Source organism: Carya illinoinensis, chromosome 1 (assembly GCF_018687715.1).
Source record: "Carya illinoinensis cultivar Pawnee chromosome 1, C.illinoinensisPawnee_v1, whole genome shotgun sequence".
Classification (NCBI taxonomy): Eukaryota; Viridiplantae; Streptophyta; class Magnoliopsida; order Fagales; family Juglandaceae; genus Carya; species Carya illinoinensis.
Window position 1 is genome coordinate 29,929,938 of NC_056752.1, and position 12,523 is coordinate 29,942,460.

The window sequence follows — 12,523 nt, forward strand, 5'->3', positions numbered from 1 at the left end:
CCTTTTTTTACTTTTCTCTTTTCTAATGCTGTTCATTTCTTTGCCTAAAGAAGAAATAGAAAAAAAAAAGTAAAAAATAAAGAATAGAATATTAAAATTGTGTTGTGCATACAAATAAATATTACTCAATTAAATCACAAGTTCTAAATTAAGCATAAACCATGCTATTAATTAATTTAAATCACAACTTGAATTTATGGCTCTTAACTATTTTTTCATTTAAAACCAATAATAATATCATGAAATAACTAAAATATATTAGTTTTAGATATATAAAATATGTTATAGTTCAGCTCAGTCACCGTTCACCCCCTCTTGCCAAGCGCGAGGGTCAACGAGGCGAGTTCAGCCTTAATATGCTGCTCGACCTCAGCCAAAATATTAGGGCAAGCCTGGCCTTTACATGCTGCTCGAACCCTCTTGCCAAGCATGAGGGCCAACAAGGAGAGTTCAGCCTTGACGTGCTGCTTGACCTCCATGTAGGAATCAGGGTGAGCCCGACCTTTACATGTCACTTGGCCCCCCTCGCCAAGTGCGAGGGTCAACGAGACAATTTCAACATTAACGTACTGCTTGACCTCCATAGAGGAATCAGGGTGAGCCTGGCCTTTACATGCCACTCAGCCTCCCCCCCCCCCCCCCCACCCCCCCGCGCGCCCCCTACCAAGCACGAAGGTCAACAAAGCAAGTTTAGCCTTAACGTCCTGCTCAACCTCAATGGAGGAATCAGGGCCAGCCCAACCTTTACATATTGCATGGCCCCCCCTTGCCAAGTGCGAGACTCAACAAGGCTAGTTTAGCCTTAACATGCTGCTCAACATCCACAAAGGAATTAGGGCGAGCCCAGCCTTTACATGCTGCTCGGCCCCTCTCACCAAGTGCGAGGGTAAACGAGGCAAGATCAGCCTTTACGTGTTGTTTGACCTCCAACAAAGAATCATGACGAGCCCGGCCTTTACATGCCACTCAACCCGTCCGGCCTAACAGGGAAACCAGCAAGACGAGGTGATGTAGGATGTCCCTACCTCTCCCCACAATGTGGAAAGTCACCTACCTACAAGGGAAAACGGAGGGTCAAACCTGTGGCATCTTTTGCCTGACTCTTGACCTCCTCTCAGAACAAGCAAAGTGTACACACAAGTGTAAACATATGGTAATAAAGGAAAGGCAGCAAAATAAAGGTACATGAGCAAAACAGTTGTGAATGGTTATTCATTGATAATCAAAGTCTTTACAAAGAGGGAGATTACAATGTCTCTACAAGGGACCTTACAAAAAAAGAGAATAAACGCATACATCAGAAAAAAGAAAGTACTCTACCGATAAGCTTAGAGTCGGCTGAGTTGCTTGAAGGTGCATGACCCCTCTCCCAATCCAAGAAGTGACAAAATACAGGATCCAGCAGGCCACCATATTTCATGCACCTCGAGACCCTTAATTCTCGGGACGATCACCAAGAAGACCACCATCAGACCAAATCATTTTCTGGTAAAAGTGGCAAATAGAGGCTCTCGGAGCATGATCATCATCGCTATCAAGGATGTCAGTGATGAGCGAGCACCGAGCCAGTCCCTAAAGAGGCCCCATTTCTTGGCATCTTTTCCTCCTCCTTGGCTGGAGGGCATTCTCCCGAACTTGAACAGTTCCATCACAGGAGAAGCTCCTAGCACCAGCCAAGCCTAAGAAGGAAGCACCAGCCCAACCCGTTCAAACGAACAGGTCACGATGCCGTAATAGAACATGGACTACACAGCGAGTCCTAAGATAGAAACATAGACGAACGATATGGCTATGAAGCCCAAGCCATACCACCGCTGGAACACACCTCCAAGTGACGGGAAACAACACAACCTTCAACACGACTTCCTCGGGGACCGCAGTGCCCTCTTTCAAGGGAAGTACTCTAAAAATGACAATGCGCAGCAACTTGGGCTCGATCATCAGCGCTCCCAACCCATCTAGAGCCATTGCTAGGTGCTGCAAGGGGTTGCCGAACATTTGCTTCAGTGCGAACCGCGAACCTATAGCAAACCTTCATCCAAGGAACTTCGCATAGGACCAGAAGGCCCATCAAACCCATAATACTTTAGAATAGAACCCATGCAAGAAAGGCAAAAGATCCTTGATTGCTTGAAAGGCAAGAAGGGACTTATGACGTAAACATTCTGATTGTCAGAGTATTATTATGTACTCCTAGCATAGTCATTCTAATTGTTAGGATATCTTATTTACAATACTCTTAAAGCAGTCATTCTGATTGTTCATTATTTCTGATGAAACAACTAGCGAAATCATTCTGATTGTCAGAGTTTCATGTTCAATTTCATGTTCAGTTCATGTTCAATTTCACCTTCAGTTCATGGTCAATTTAACATTTAGTTCATGTTCAATTACACAATCAGTTTATGTTCAGTTTCACGTTCAATTCAGTTCATATTCACGTTTAGTTTCAGTTCATGTTACTTCACGTTCAGCTTTATATCAGGTTTATTTCATGTCAATTCAGTTCATTTCATGTTAGTTTAAGTCATGTTATTTTTCAAGTCATGTCAAGCTTACTCATGTTCACGTTTTGCATCATGCTTTTACTGTCATGCTTGCATTTTTAAATTGTTAGTTTAAGTTATTTGTTAACTTTCTAATATTTGTAATCAAATTTCACTTGGTTGTCCCAACTATCATTCCCTCTAGAATAGTAGATCATGTGCTAGGATCAGGAGATGCTACAAAGGATCGATTGGAGGAAGTCGATTAGGCAAGAATGACACAACGCGGAGCTCATCACTACGATGTTTCGTTTATCGATAGAATTTTGGCTTTCTTGGTTGAATTGCGCAAGCTACTCAAAGAATTAGCCTAATAGTTATATTAGTTTTTACATGTACTTAAGGAGCTCTGTCTCCAATACTTTTATGGTTACAGATCTTTCGGGCTTACAATGTAACTTGAACGTCTATTATCTTCAGTTTATGAAGATTTTTTGATATTTTGGGATATGTCTTATCTAATACATAGTATTGCTAAAAAAAAAAATTATCCGTTATGAATATTGCATATTATTTATGTGCATATTAGATGTTAAGGCTGTAAGCCGATCGGTCCAGATCAGACAGAACCAAAGTTGGGACCGGTCAATCTCGATCCCAAAATGTGTGGACCGATTGACATTTGGTCTGATCCCGGAGTCTATAAATTTTGGACCTAACCAGACCGAATGGACCCTATATATATATTTTCTAAAATATTTTTAATAATTTAATATATTATTTTTTATAATAATTATATAAGTTAATAATGTAATTTTCATCTAATTTATTATCATTGACCATATAAAATATTTTTTTAAAGAGTTAATTACATAATCTACATTAATAATTCACTTAATTTTAATTTAGTAATTTAAATAAATTATTTTTATTAATTTATTTGAAAAAAAAAAGAAGAAAATAATTAGGTAGGACCGGACTAGACCGATAGCGACGGATCTAGTCCGGTCCCTATGGATGTTCAGTCCTATCCAAACCAAGGAAAATGATGGACCAAAAATTTCGGTCCATCACCTGGACTAGACCGATTTAAACCTCTACTAGATGCATTGCATCTTTATTTGTCATAAACGAGGGCAATAACCTTGTGTTATATGTCCTAACGCTTCAGGCTTCGCTAAATCCCATGCAGAATAAAGGGGCATCACAACTTTGCTTTTACAGAAGCCATACTAGATCGCTCTGCTATAGGGGGACCGATGCTCTACCGCTTTGCTATGGCATGAGACGCACTTAGCTGCAATAATAGGTTTTCACGAAAGACCAGATAGGTTTGTGAAAATAATCCAAGTTACAAGTTTAAGACTTGCAAACTTGAGCCATGTGTGCGTTATATTCGATGGGCATTTGATTCTAGTAGTGCTCAAGCTAGGCCTAAGGAGCCCAGGTGCATTGAGGGCTGCATGGTCCTTTTGTTGCTTGGGCAAGCATTGCCATTACTTAGAGCATTGGCAATGGCCTAGCCATTTTCAAGTCTAAAATGGAACTCAAATATGATCTTTTAGCTATAATATGGACTTCTAGCTAAATTAGTCCACATTAGACTAGTTATCTTAAACTCTAAATAATAATATAATATTATTTATTTTAATAATATTTGATTTTTTTGTTTTTACACTTTAGCTAAGTAAAGATTGCAAGAACAATAAAAACAACAAAAACTAATTAATAAAGTCATGACCCAGGCAACACCATATGTCATTTACATCACTGTTCTTAATAAAATAAGTGATCCGCTGGTGCATTTTCACAAACACAAAGATGAACAAACCCTACACTGCACCAATTGAAGACCACCAACAGCAGAAAATAAAATGTACAATTCAAAATAGCCAAAACAATCTACAAATTACCCCAAAACAGCCCACAAATTATCAACACAATTCAGCTTCAATTACAAAAGATGACCTCCAATTCTTAAATTGCCAAAACAGTCCTATGGAAACAGATTCACCAGAAACTTCAGGATCTCAGCCTGCTGCATAACACTCATACACAATCAAGCTCCTCAGATGACATGTCCAGTTTAATGGATTAGTGGAAAGCACCCCTTATTGACCACTACAAAATTAACTAGTATGCAGCCATTTGACAAGAAGAATTGCAAGGTGGACATTGGCACTATCATCAAGAACTGGGAAGGACAAGTCATGGAACCATGAAGATGAACAAAATATAAAGAGTCAATGGTGTCATTGCACAAAATATAGAAATAATGCAACAATGAAACTTTAATAAACAAAAAAACTGCAATAAAATATAAATGATATTATCAATATGGTGTAGAATCAAAACCCAAATGCCCTTTGATTGACATTGTTGCTCTAAATGAATCCAACATCTTCTTTTACAATTTGAGTGGGTAGGTAAAATCATTTTGTAAGATTAGAAGTCTAATAAAAAAAAAAACAAAATACAATTCAGGTGCTATCTCATATGCATGCAAATAGTTCAAAGGCCAAAAGTTCAGTCAGAAGAGGAAAACAGTTCCCCACGACAATTCCAGAAGAAACTAATTTTAGCAGAAGAACATAAGAACAAGTGCTTCATAGTATTTTATTGATCAAGTGCATATGATTAAACAAAATATTATAATCCACTTCATATGATTATCTTTATATATATATATATATATATATATGTTAGTTCATGGGAAACAGAATTATGTTTCTTTACAAGCCTCTAGGATATTTCATTTAAAAAATAAAACCCAAAAATAAAAACATCAAGGTAATATATGTACTTTTTGTTTTTGGTTAAGGTAATATATATACTAAGAAGGAAATTTCTTAGCCTAAAACCTGTTGGATTGCACATAAAAATGCAAATCTATGTTGTTATAAGCAGAAAATTCTTAGAGGAAAGAATTAGCCTTCTTGGCCTCAAAACCCATGATTTTTCACAAATAAAAACCACAGAGTAAGTACCAGAAACTATCAAATTTCTTGCTCTCACGAATACAATAAAGTTTCACATCAATATTCAAACTGGGTTCCTAAAGATAATCACACCAAGAAAAATAAAGAGAATCACACCACGTAAGTTCCACCACATGAACTCCTTCCTTCAAAATGTAATTTTCATTAAGGAAAGCCATGAACTATACTTCCGCTGAACCAAATGATGAAGACTCACTAAGTTCTCCTAAACTATACTTCCCACGTAAGTTCTACTCGAAAAGCACAACGCTTTCTTCATCAAGGAATTACCAACCCAAGTAAGATGTCTTGGAAATGATCGACAAGGTCATTTGTGCCAGATTTCAACACAGAGTTCATTGAATTTAACAATTATATCAAAATCTATATTCATTAACTCTTATCAGTTATCAACATTCCCAGCTTTCCCAACCCAACATACATTCAAACCACCAAAAATAAGCTAGGTTCAAAACCGATATTTGAAGGAAAAAAAGTTCAAATAATTTACCCTTCTGAAGCCAACAGTCGTCGAGTGTCCCTCTATGTTGATCTCGGTAGTTAGGGCAAAATCTTGGGTGTAATTTACTCTTGTGACTCCAGATACGCAAATGGAAGAATGGAAGCTGGGTAAGATTTCTCTGCAAATGGAAATGAACTAAAACAAGAGGGAAGGAAAGGAAATGGAAGGGAGATGATGCAAACGGAAGCCGTCGATTGGAAGGAAAGAAAATGGAATTGTCGGCGTGAGAGAGGAGGAAGAGAAAGAAAATGGAGCAAGTGAAAAATAAATTGTAGCAGCAATTGAGAGGGAGAAAGGAGATGGAGACCTTCGACATAGAGAAGAGGAGAGAAATGAAAGAAAGTGAAAGTAGAAGTTGAAAACCGAGGGAGAGAAAATAGACGATGGAGTGAAGGGAAAATAATAAAATCAGATTTGGTTTTGCTATAGTAGCTCGCCAAGTTTGGAAGAGTGGATGGAATTAATGTAATAAAAAGTTTAAACTTTTGAACTTTAGCTAGTTCAATGCAGATGAATTTTCATCATTCTAGCTAAAGTTTGACGAGTCACTGGCATTTGGCTAGGCCAATGCCAGTGCTCTTAGCATGAGCCTTTGCTCTATTAGGGATAAGGAGTTGAGGTGCCTGAGCGCTGCTCGAGGGTGACTCTACAGTTGGTGCTCCAGGTTAAGTGGAAGGTTTCCAAGCTTTTTGTTTAGTGGAAGTGATCGTCATTGCACACTCTCTTTGTTCTGTTTATTCACTTGTTGGGATGCGGATTGTCTGAACCTACTTTTGATTAAGACCAACAAGCAAAGTGTGTTCCTCTTATTCATCCACTAGAATTCTAATGGAATCTCGAGGACTTTTGTGGGGAAAACCTTCAAAAACCAAATTTGTTAGCCAAAATATAATTTAAATAGTAAGGTTGAGTGAAGCAAACCCAAGCCATTCAACTATCGCTCTACATTTTCTACTATTTGTCTGGCGATGAGTGGTTGCTAAAGAGCTATTCATGTATCTTTTTTATTCTTCTTGAGTTTCTAGTACTCAGCACTTTCTCCCAAGAATGATTGTGTTAGTGGGCCATTTAGCCACTATTTTCAATTTTTGCTCAACTCAATCGCTTAACTGGAGGTTTGAGGATAGAGATGAGAATTTTGAGTTTGAGATGAGAGTTTCAAATATTATTTTTAGTATTATTATTATTTTGTAATTTAAAAAAATTGTATTAAGATTTGAAAAAATTAAATTGTTTATTATATTTTGTGTAGAAATTTAAAAAAATTATAATGATAAAATAAAAATTTTAAATTTAAGATGAGAATTCTCATCTATCAAACCTGTCCAAATAATTTTTGCACGATTGAAGTTGCACATCCTTGGGCGATTTTTGTTGAAACCTATCCTGCCTGCGTATTTTCTTCGTTTTGTTTGCACTTATTGGGATTCATGGTTGAGCCCAGGCGTCTGAGCAATGTTAATTACATAGGACCGGTGAGCGATTTGGCCGCTTATCTACTTTCCAACTTCTGTGTTCTTGTCTGTCCATTCTCATAGCTCAATTTTTGAATTTATGTCTTTGGTGTGCGCTGGAGGGAAGCCGAGTGAAGCTTGTCGCCTGCTTATCATCGCGTCCTTTTTGTCTCACTTTGACTCTGGCTGCATAGAGTTTTGGCAATATTTAAATTTTAGAAATTAGGCGATGGGACTGCCGGCACAAATATCAAAATAGCGTGTCAGTCACCTACTCATATCCCGGAACGAAAAGTTGTATAGTGGACTTTTAGGCTCAAGTATTATATATATTTTCATTGAACTGACCTGCTTTTTATGGACTCTAGAAAACCCTCTAGAGATTGGCCCAACAGGAGGGATACACGAGATTATCCGGTCAAAGTCAGAAAGTGCTCTCCCGCGCATTGCCTGCTGGGACCGTTATTGACCAACTCAGCGTAGATATACGCACCATATCCCATGCAGTAGGCCAGAAGACCAGCACCAGTAGATGCTATAGACCCAAGAGACAAGTAAATTGGTAAGGGCAAAATGCTATTTATTCTTTTTAAATAAATGGTTTAAAATTATCGTTAGTGTATTTTATTTTTTATTTTTATTTATATCTTTTTGAATTTTTGACAAAGTTATTAATTATTATTAATAAATTTTCATTTTTAAAAAAAAAATAAACTAACAATCACTCAGAGGTAAGATCACTCCTCAAAAAATTAGTCATTTGATATATCAGAGAGACGATCCCAATGTACAGCCAAATTCATATTGGCTCTAATTTCCCTATCAGGGTAGTTCACCAGTTTACCACCTAATAATATTGCCCAAGACTCGGTTCTCATTTTCTTCTTGTTTTTCTAAATGATTATCATTGACCAAACGAAAGCAACCCTCTTCATTTCAAAATATTACAATATTTCAAGAAATTTAATTGGGTTGGGAACCGAAAAAGATCACCTCATGTTCTTGGCTGCTAAAGTTTGGGTTTTGTGAAAGTTTTAAGGCGTGATGTCTTTTCTTTCATTATGAATTTTTAAGTTGTGGCTAACGACTGGATCGAGTGGTTTTTTTTTCAAAAAGTTCCTCAAAAGTGTTTGCGTTTGTCGACAAATTTCTAATGTTATTTGTTTTTCAACTTTCTTACTTTCTATATTTGTTGATTTGGGTTTGTTTAGATTTAGATCTCTTTATTGTTTAAATGAGAAGTATTACGATTATAAAGAGATTTCATGAAAATAAACATATATATATATGTTGATATTATTTTGTATGATATATTAAATCTATTTTACAATAAAAATTACTTTACAACCTAATGTATTATATCAAATTATAAAAAATTTATTTTTATGAAATTTTTATGTGGTTAAAGTATTTCTATATTTAAATTAGTTATAATACTCACTAACTACCGCACCACCATTAATTACACCTATTCTATTGAATATATATATATATATTTATCTAAAAATTAAAAAAAAAAAAAAAAAAAAAAAAAGAAGAAGAAGAAGAAGAAGAAGAGAGATGTAATTAATGTACATGAGATTGATAACACAAGGCATTTTGCCCAGAAATCTTGTGCCCCCAAGAGGGAAAACAATGATTTAAGTTTAAAAGATATTAGTCCTAAATTTGCAAGATGTGTAAAAATAATATATGATATTTTATTAAAATAATATTTTTGGTTTTTAAAAAAATTTTCTTATTTAAATTTTTAGGTTCATTTTAACCATCTAATACATAAAAATCTAGAAAAAAAAGTTTAGGAATCCATCTCTACATACCCATTTATTTATGCAATATTATTAAATAATAATGAAATTAGTAATAAATGTGTCTAAACTCTTTCTTAAGTTCTTTTTTTAAAATAAGACTACTAATTTTAAATAATATTTAGCTAGTAGCTTGATTAAATATATTATTTGAAATAAAAATGATTGATTTTTAAGAAAAACTATTGATTGCTCATCTAATAAGTTTGAATTAATTGCACACAAGAATAATTTTTCATTTAATACCAATAAAATAATGAGATAGAGGATGAAGGGGTTTAATCATTAATAAGAACAAGGCTTATGCTTTAAAAATTATGTAATATATAGATATTGGTAATGGAATTTGGCCTCCAATATATAGTTTCACCATCCAATTGGACATATTTTCTGAAGGTTAAAGAAAATATGAGAGTTAGATAAAATATTATTAAAATATTATTTTTATTTTAAGATTTTTTTTTTTATGTAAGAGTTTAAAAAATTTATAATAATTAAATAAGTTAAATGAGATAAGATGAGATGTTTATAAAAGAAAAATGTTTGGATTCTGAATTTTGGATCTAGAGCCTTTCTACAAATACTATTTTTTCTTTTTTATTTGACGATTATGTAAATATTTTTTTAATAGTATTATGAATTTTTTTAAATATTTAAAGATATAAAAATGTATAATAATAATAATTATTATTATTTAAAAAAAAAAAAAAAGCCTTCTTAGTGTCGGGAGCTGCCACTATGGTGCTCTAGCACTGCCCTTCAGAAAAACAAAGCTGGCCTATCCCGCCTTCTTTCAGCGGTCACGAGTGCCGTGGCATTACATTCTTTGTTGATCTGCGAGGAGGAGTAGAGAGGCGAGCAGCCTGAGCAGAGGGAGTTTAGAGTTAAGATTTTTTAAGGGAGTAATGGTGCATACAATATATTTTATAATAATGTTATAAAATGAAAAGAAAATAACTTCTTACTAGCTAAACCAATCTCTCTCAAATAACGCCTCCAATAAAGATATCCCACATTGATACCACATCTTAACAATAATGTGACCACACTATATAGAGAGAAAGTTTTCACTCTCCTATCGAGTAAAACCACACACACTGTCTCTATCTATCTCAAGAAAGCACTAGAAATCGGCCACACCAAAAAAACTAAAATCTGGGATTGTGACTTTAGTAATATACAAGTGACTATTTGTATGTTCATTGTGATGTAGGGTTATGAGATACAAAGAAAATCTAGTAACTTGAATGAGTTAAAAGAAAGCTTGAATATCTGAAGAGATAACAGAAGCTTATCTGGTTCTCCTTATAAAGGAAAAAAACTGAAGGTGAGATCAATGGTGCAGCAAAGATGACAGAGCACTAGGAAAAGATTGTAATTTATACGAATCAATCTCAAATTTTTGAAATCTTTTGAGTATCGTTTGTTAGTTCTTAATTTTTAGGGGGTGAATTGAGTTTATGATAAATTTTAGAAATTATCTATATTTTGGATTAAAGATTTTTGCTTTGTTTTGTTTTCATCGTAACTATTGGCGAAGAATTTGGATCCTCAGTGTTAAGCTTGTTAATAGATTCAAAAGTAATACTATTGGTGCTACAGACCCTACAAAGATTTAGGATTACTGTATTAATGAAAATGAGGAAAGTAAGTCCAATTTGCTGTTGTTGCCTTGGCGAGGTAGGATCGAGAAAGTTGGAGAAGATGCAAGATTAGGGTTGTACGTCGACCCAACCCGAAACGGTAAAGATTTGTTCCAACCCGATCCGAAATGAGGCTATTCCGAACGGAAGCATTCCGTATTTCAGCCGTTACCCGATTACTCGATCCGAATTGTGTCGGGTCGGGTTCGATTATTCAGTTTAAATGTTTTTTCTTGGATCTGGACGTACAAGATTAGAATTGAGAAGTGTCTTGGATCTAGACAAACAAAATTAGAATTGAGAAGTTGAAAAGTCTTTCTTTTCCCACTGTACACACACACAAAACTGTCTTTCCTAATTCATCACCTCTCTCTCTCTCTCTCTCTCTCTCTCTCTGAGTGAGCCATGGCGTTACGCTGTTACCGAGCTGCTCAGTTGACCAACTGGCCCAGTTATTGGGCCCAAACACCACCGACGTAGGCTATCTCTGTGACCAAATCTCCACCATCTCCAACAAGTTCACTGACACGGTTCTGCCATGGCGTTACCTGTTCGGGTTTGCCTTCGCCTTTGGCTCCCCCTCGAACGGCTTCATTGGCCGCCACTTCTTCAGACTCAAGGAAATTCCTTCGTCGTCCTTCGACTACAGTAACTTTCTCTACCAGTGGGCCTTCGCTATCACAGTTGTAGGTATCACTAGTGGCTCCATCACTGGGGGAACCCAGTTCGTCGCCTTCCTCACTGGTTTCATTTACCCTGTTGTATCCCACGGGATTTGGTCCCCTGATGGCTGGGCCAGCGTTTCAACATAGAAAAACCTTGTGTTTGGCATTAGCGTGGCCACGACCTATCGGATTGCACGGCGGCTCTCACCACTCTTTTCGGCAAGAGAATCATATCCGGCCACTGGTTCTCAAAAACAACTCTACACATAATCGGTTAACGGGTAATTACTCGATCCAAACCGTTTGAAAACGGGTAGCAATGGAATTAACCAATTTCGAACTATTTTGTTTCGGTTAAGGTAAAATTCTACAGGTCGAGTCGAAATTTCGGATCGGCCTATGTGAACGGTTTAATTGTTCACCCCTATGCAGGAACATGGTTTATGACAATTTGAAGGGATCTATTAGTCTGGAGGTGTGACTGTCTGAACGGGTGCACCGGTCTAGAGCTCCTGTATCAGTATGAAGGTCGTGCAGCGTGCTGCAGCATGGGTAGAGTGGATGAGCGGGTTTGTGTCTTAAAGAAGAAAATAGACAACACGATTTTTTTAGTTTTGATTTTATTTCCATGTAATGCGGCTCATGTGACTTTTATAGACTGTATGTGTGCTATCAATTTATTTGTGACCATTATACGCATGAGAGCAGCTTTTAGATTTTAGAGTGTCTGAAATGAAAATATTTTTATAAAATATATATATTTTTAATTTATTGTTATAAAATATATCATAAAAAAATATTGTATATAAATCATTTCTTTCCAAGGGAGGAGGCCACGTTGTTAGAGCACAACGCATGGGACAGGCACATATATATTTAGTTGTCAGTGTCAGCCTAGTTGACGCTAGCTTTGTGCGTCTCATCTGGGTTACGTTGGCTGCTGGCGTGGAGTCAAAGGTGGGCTTC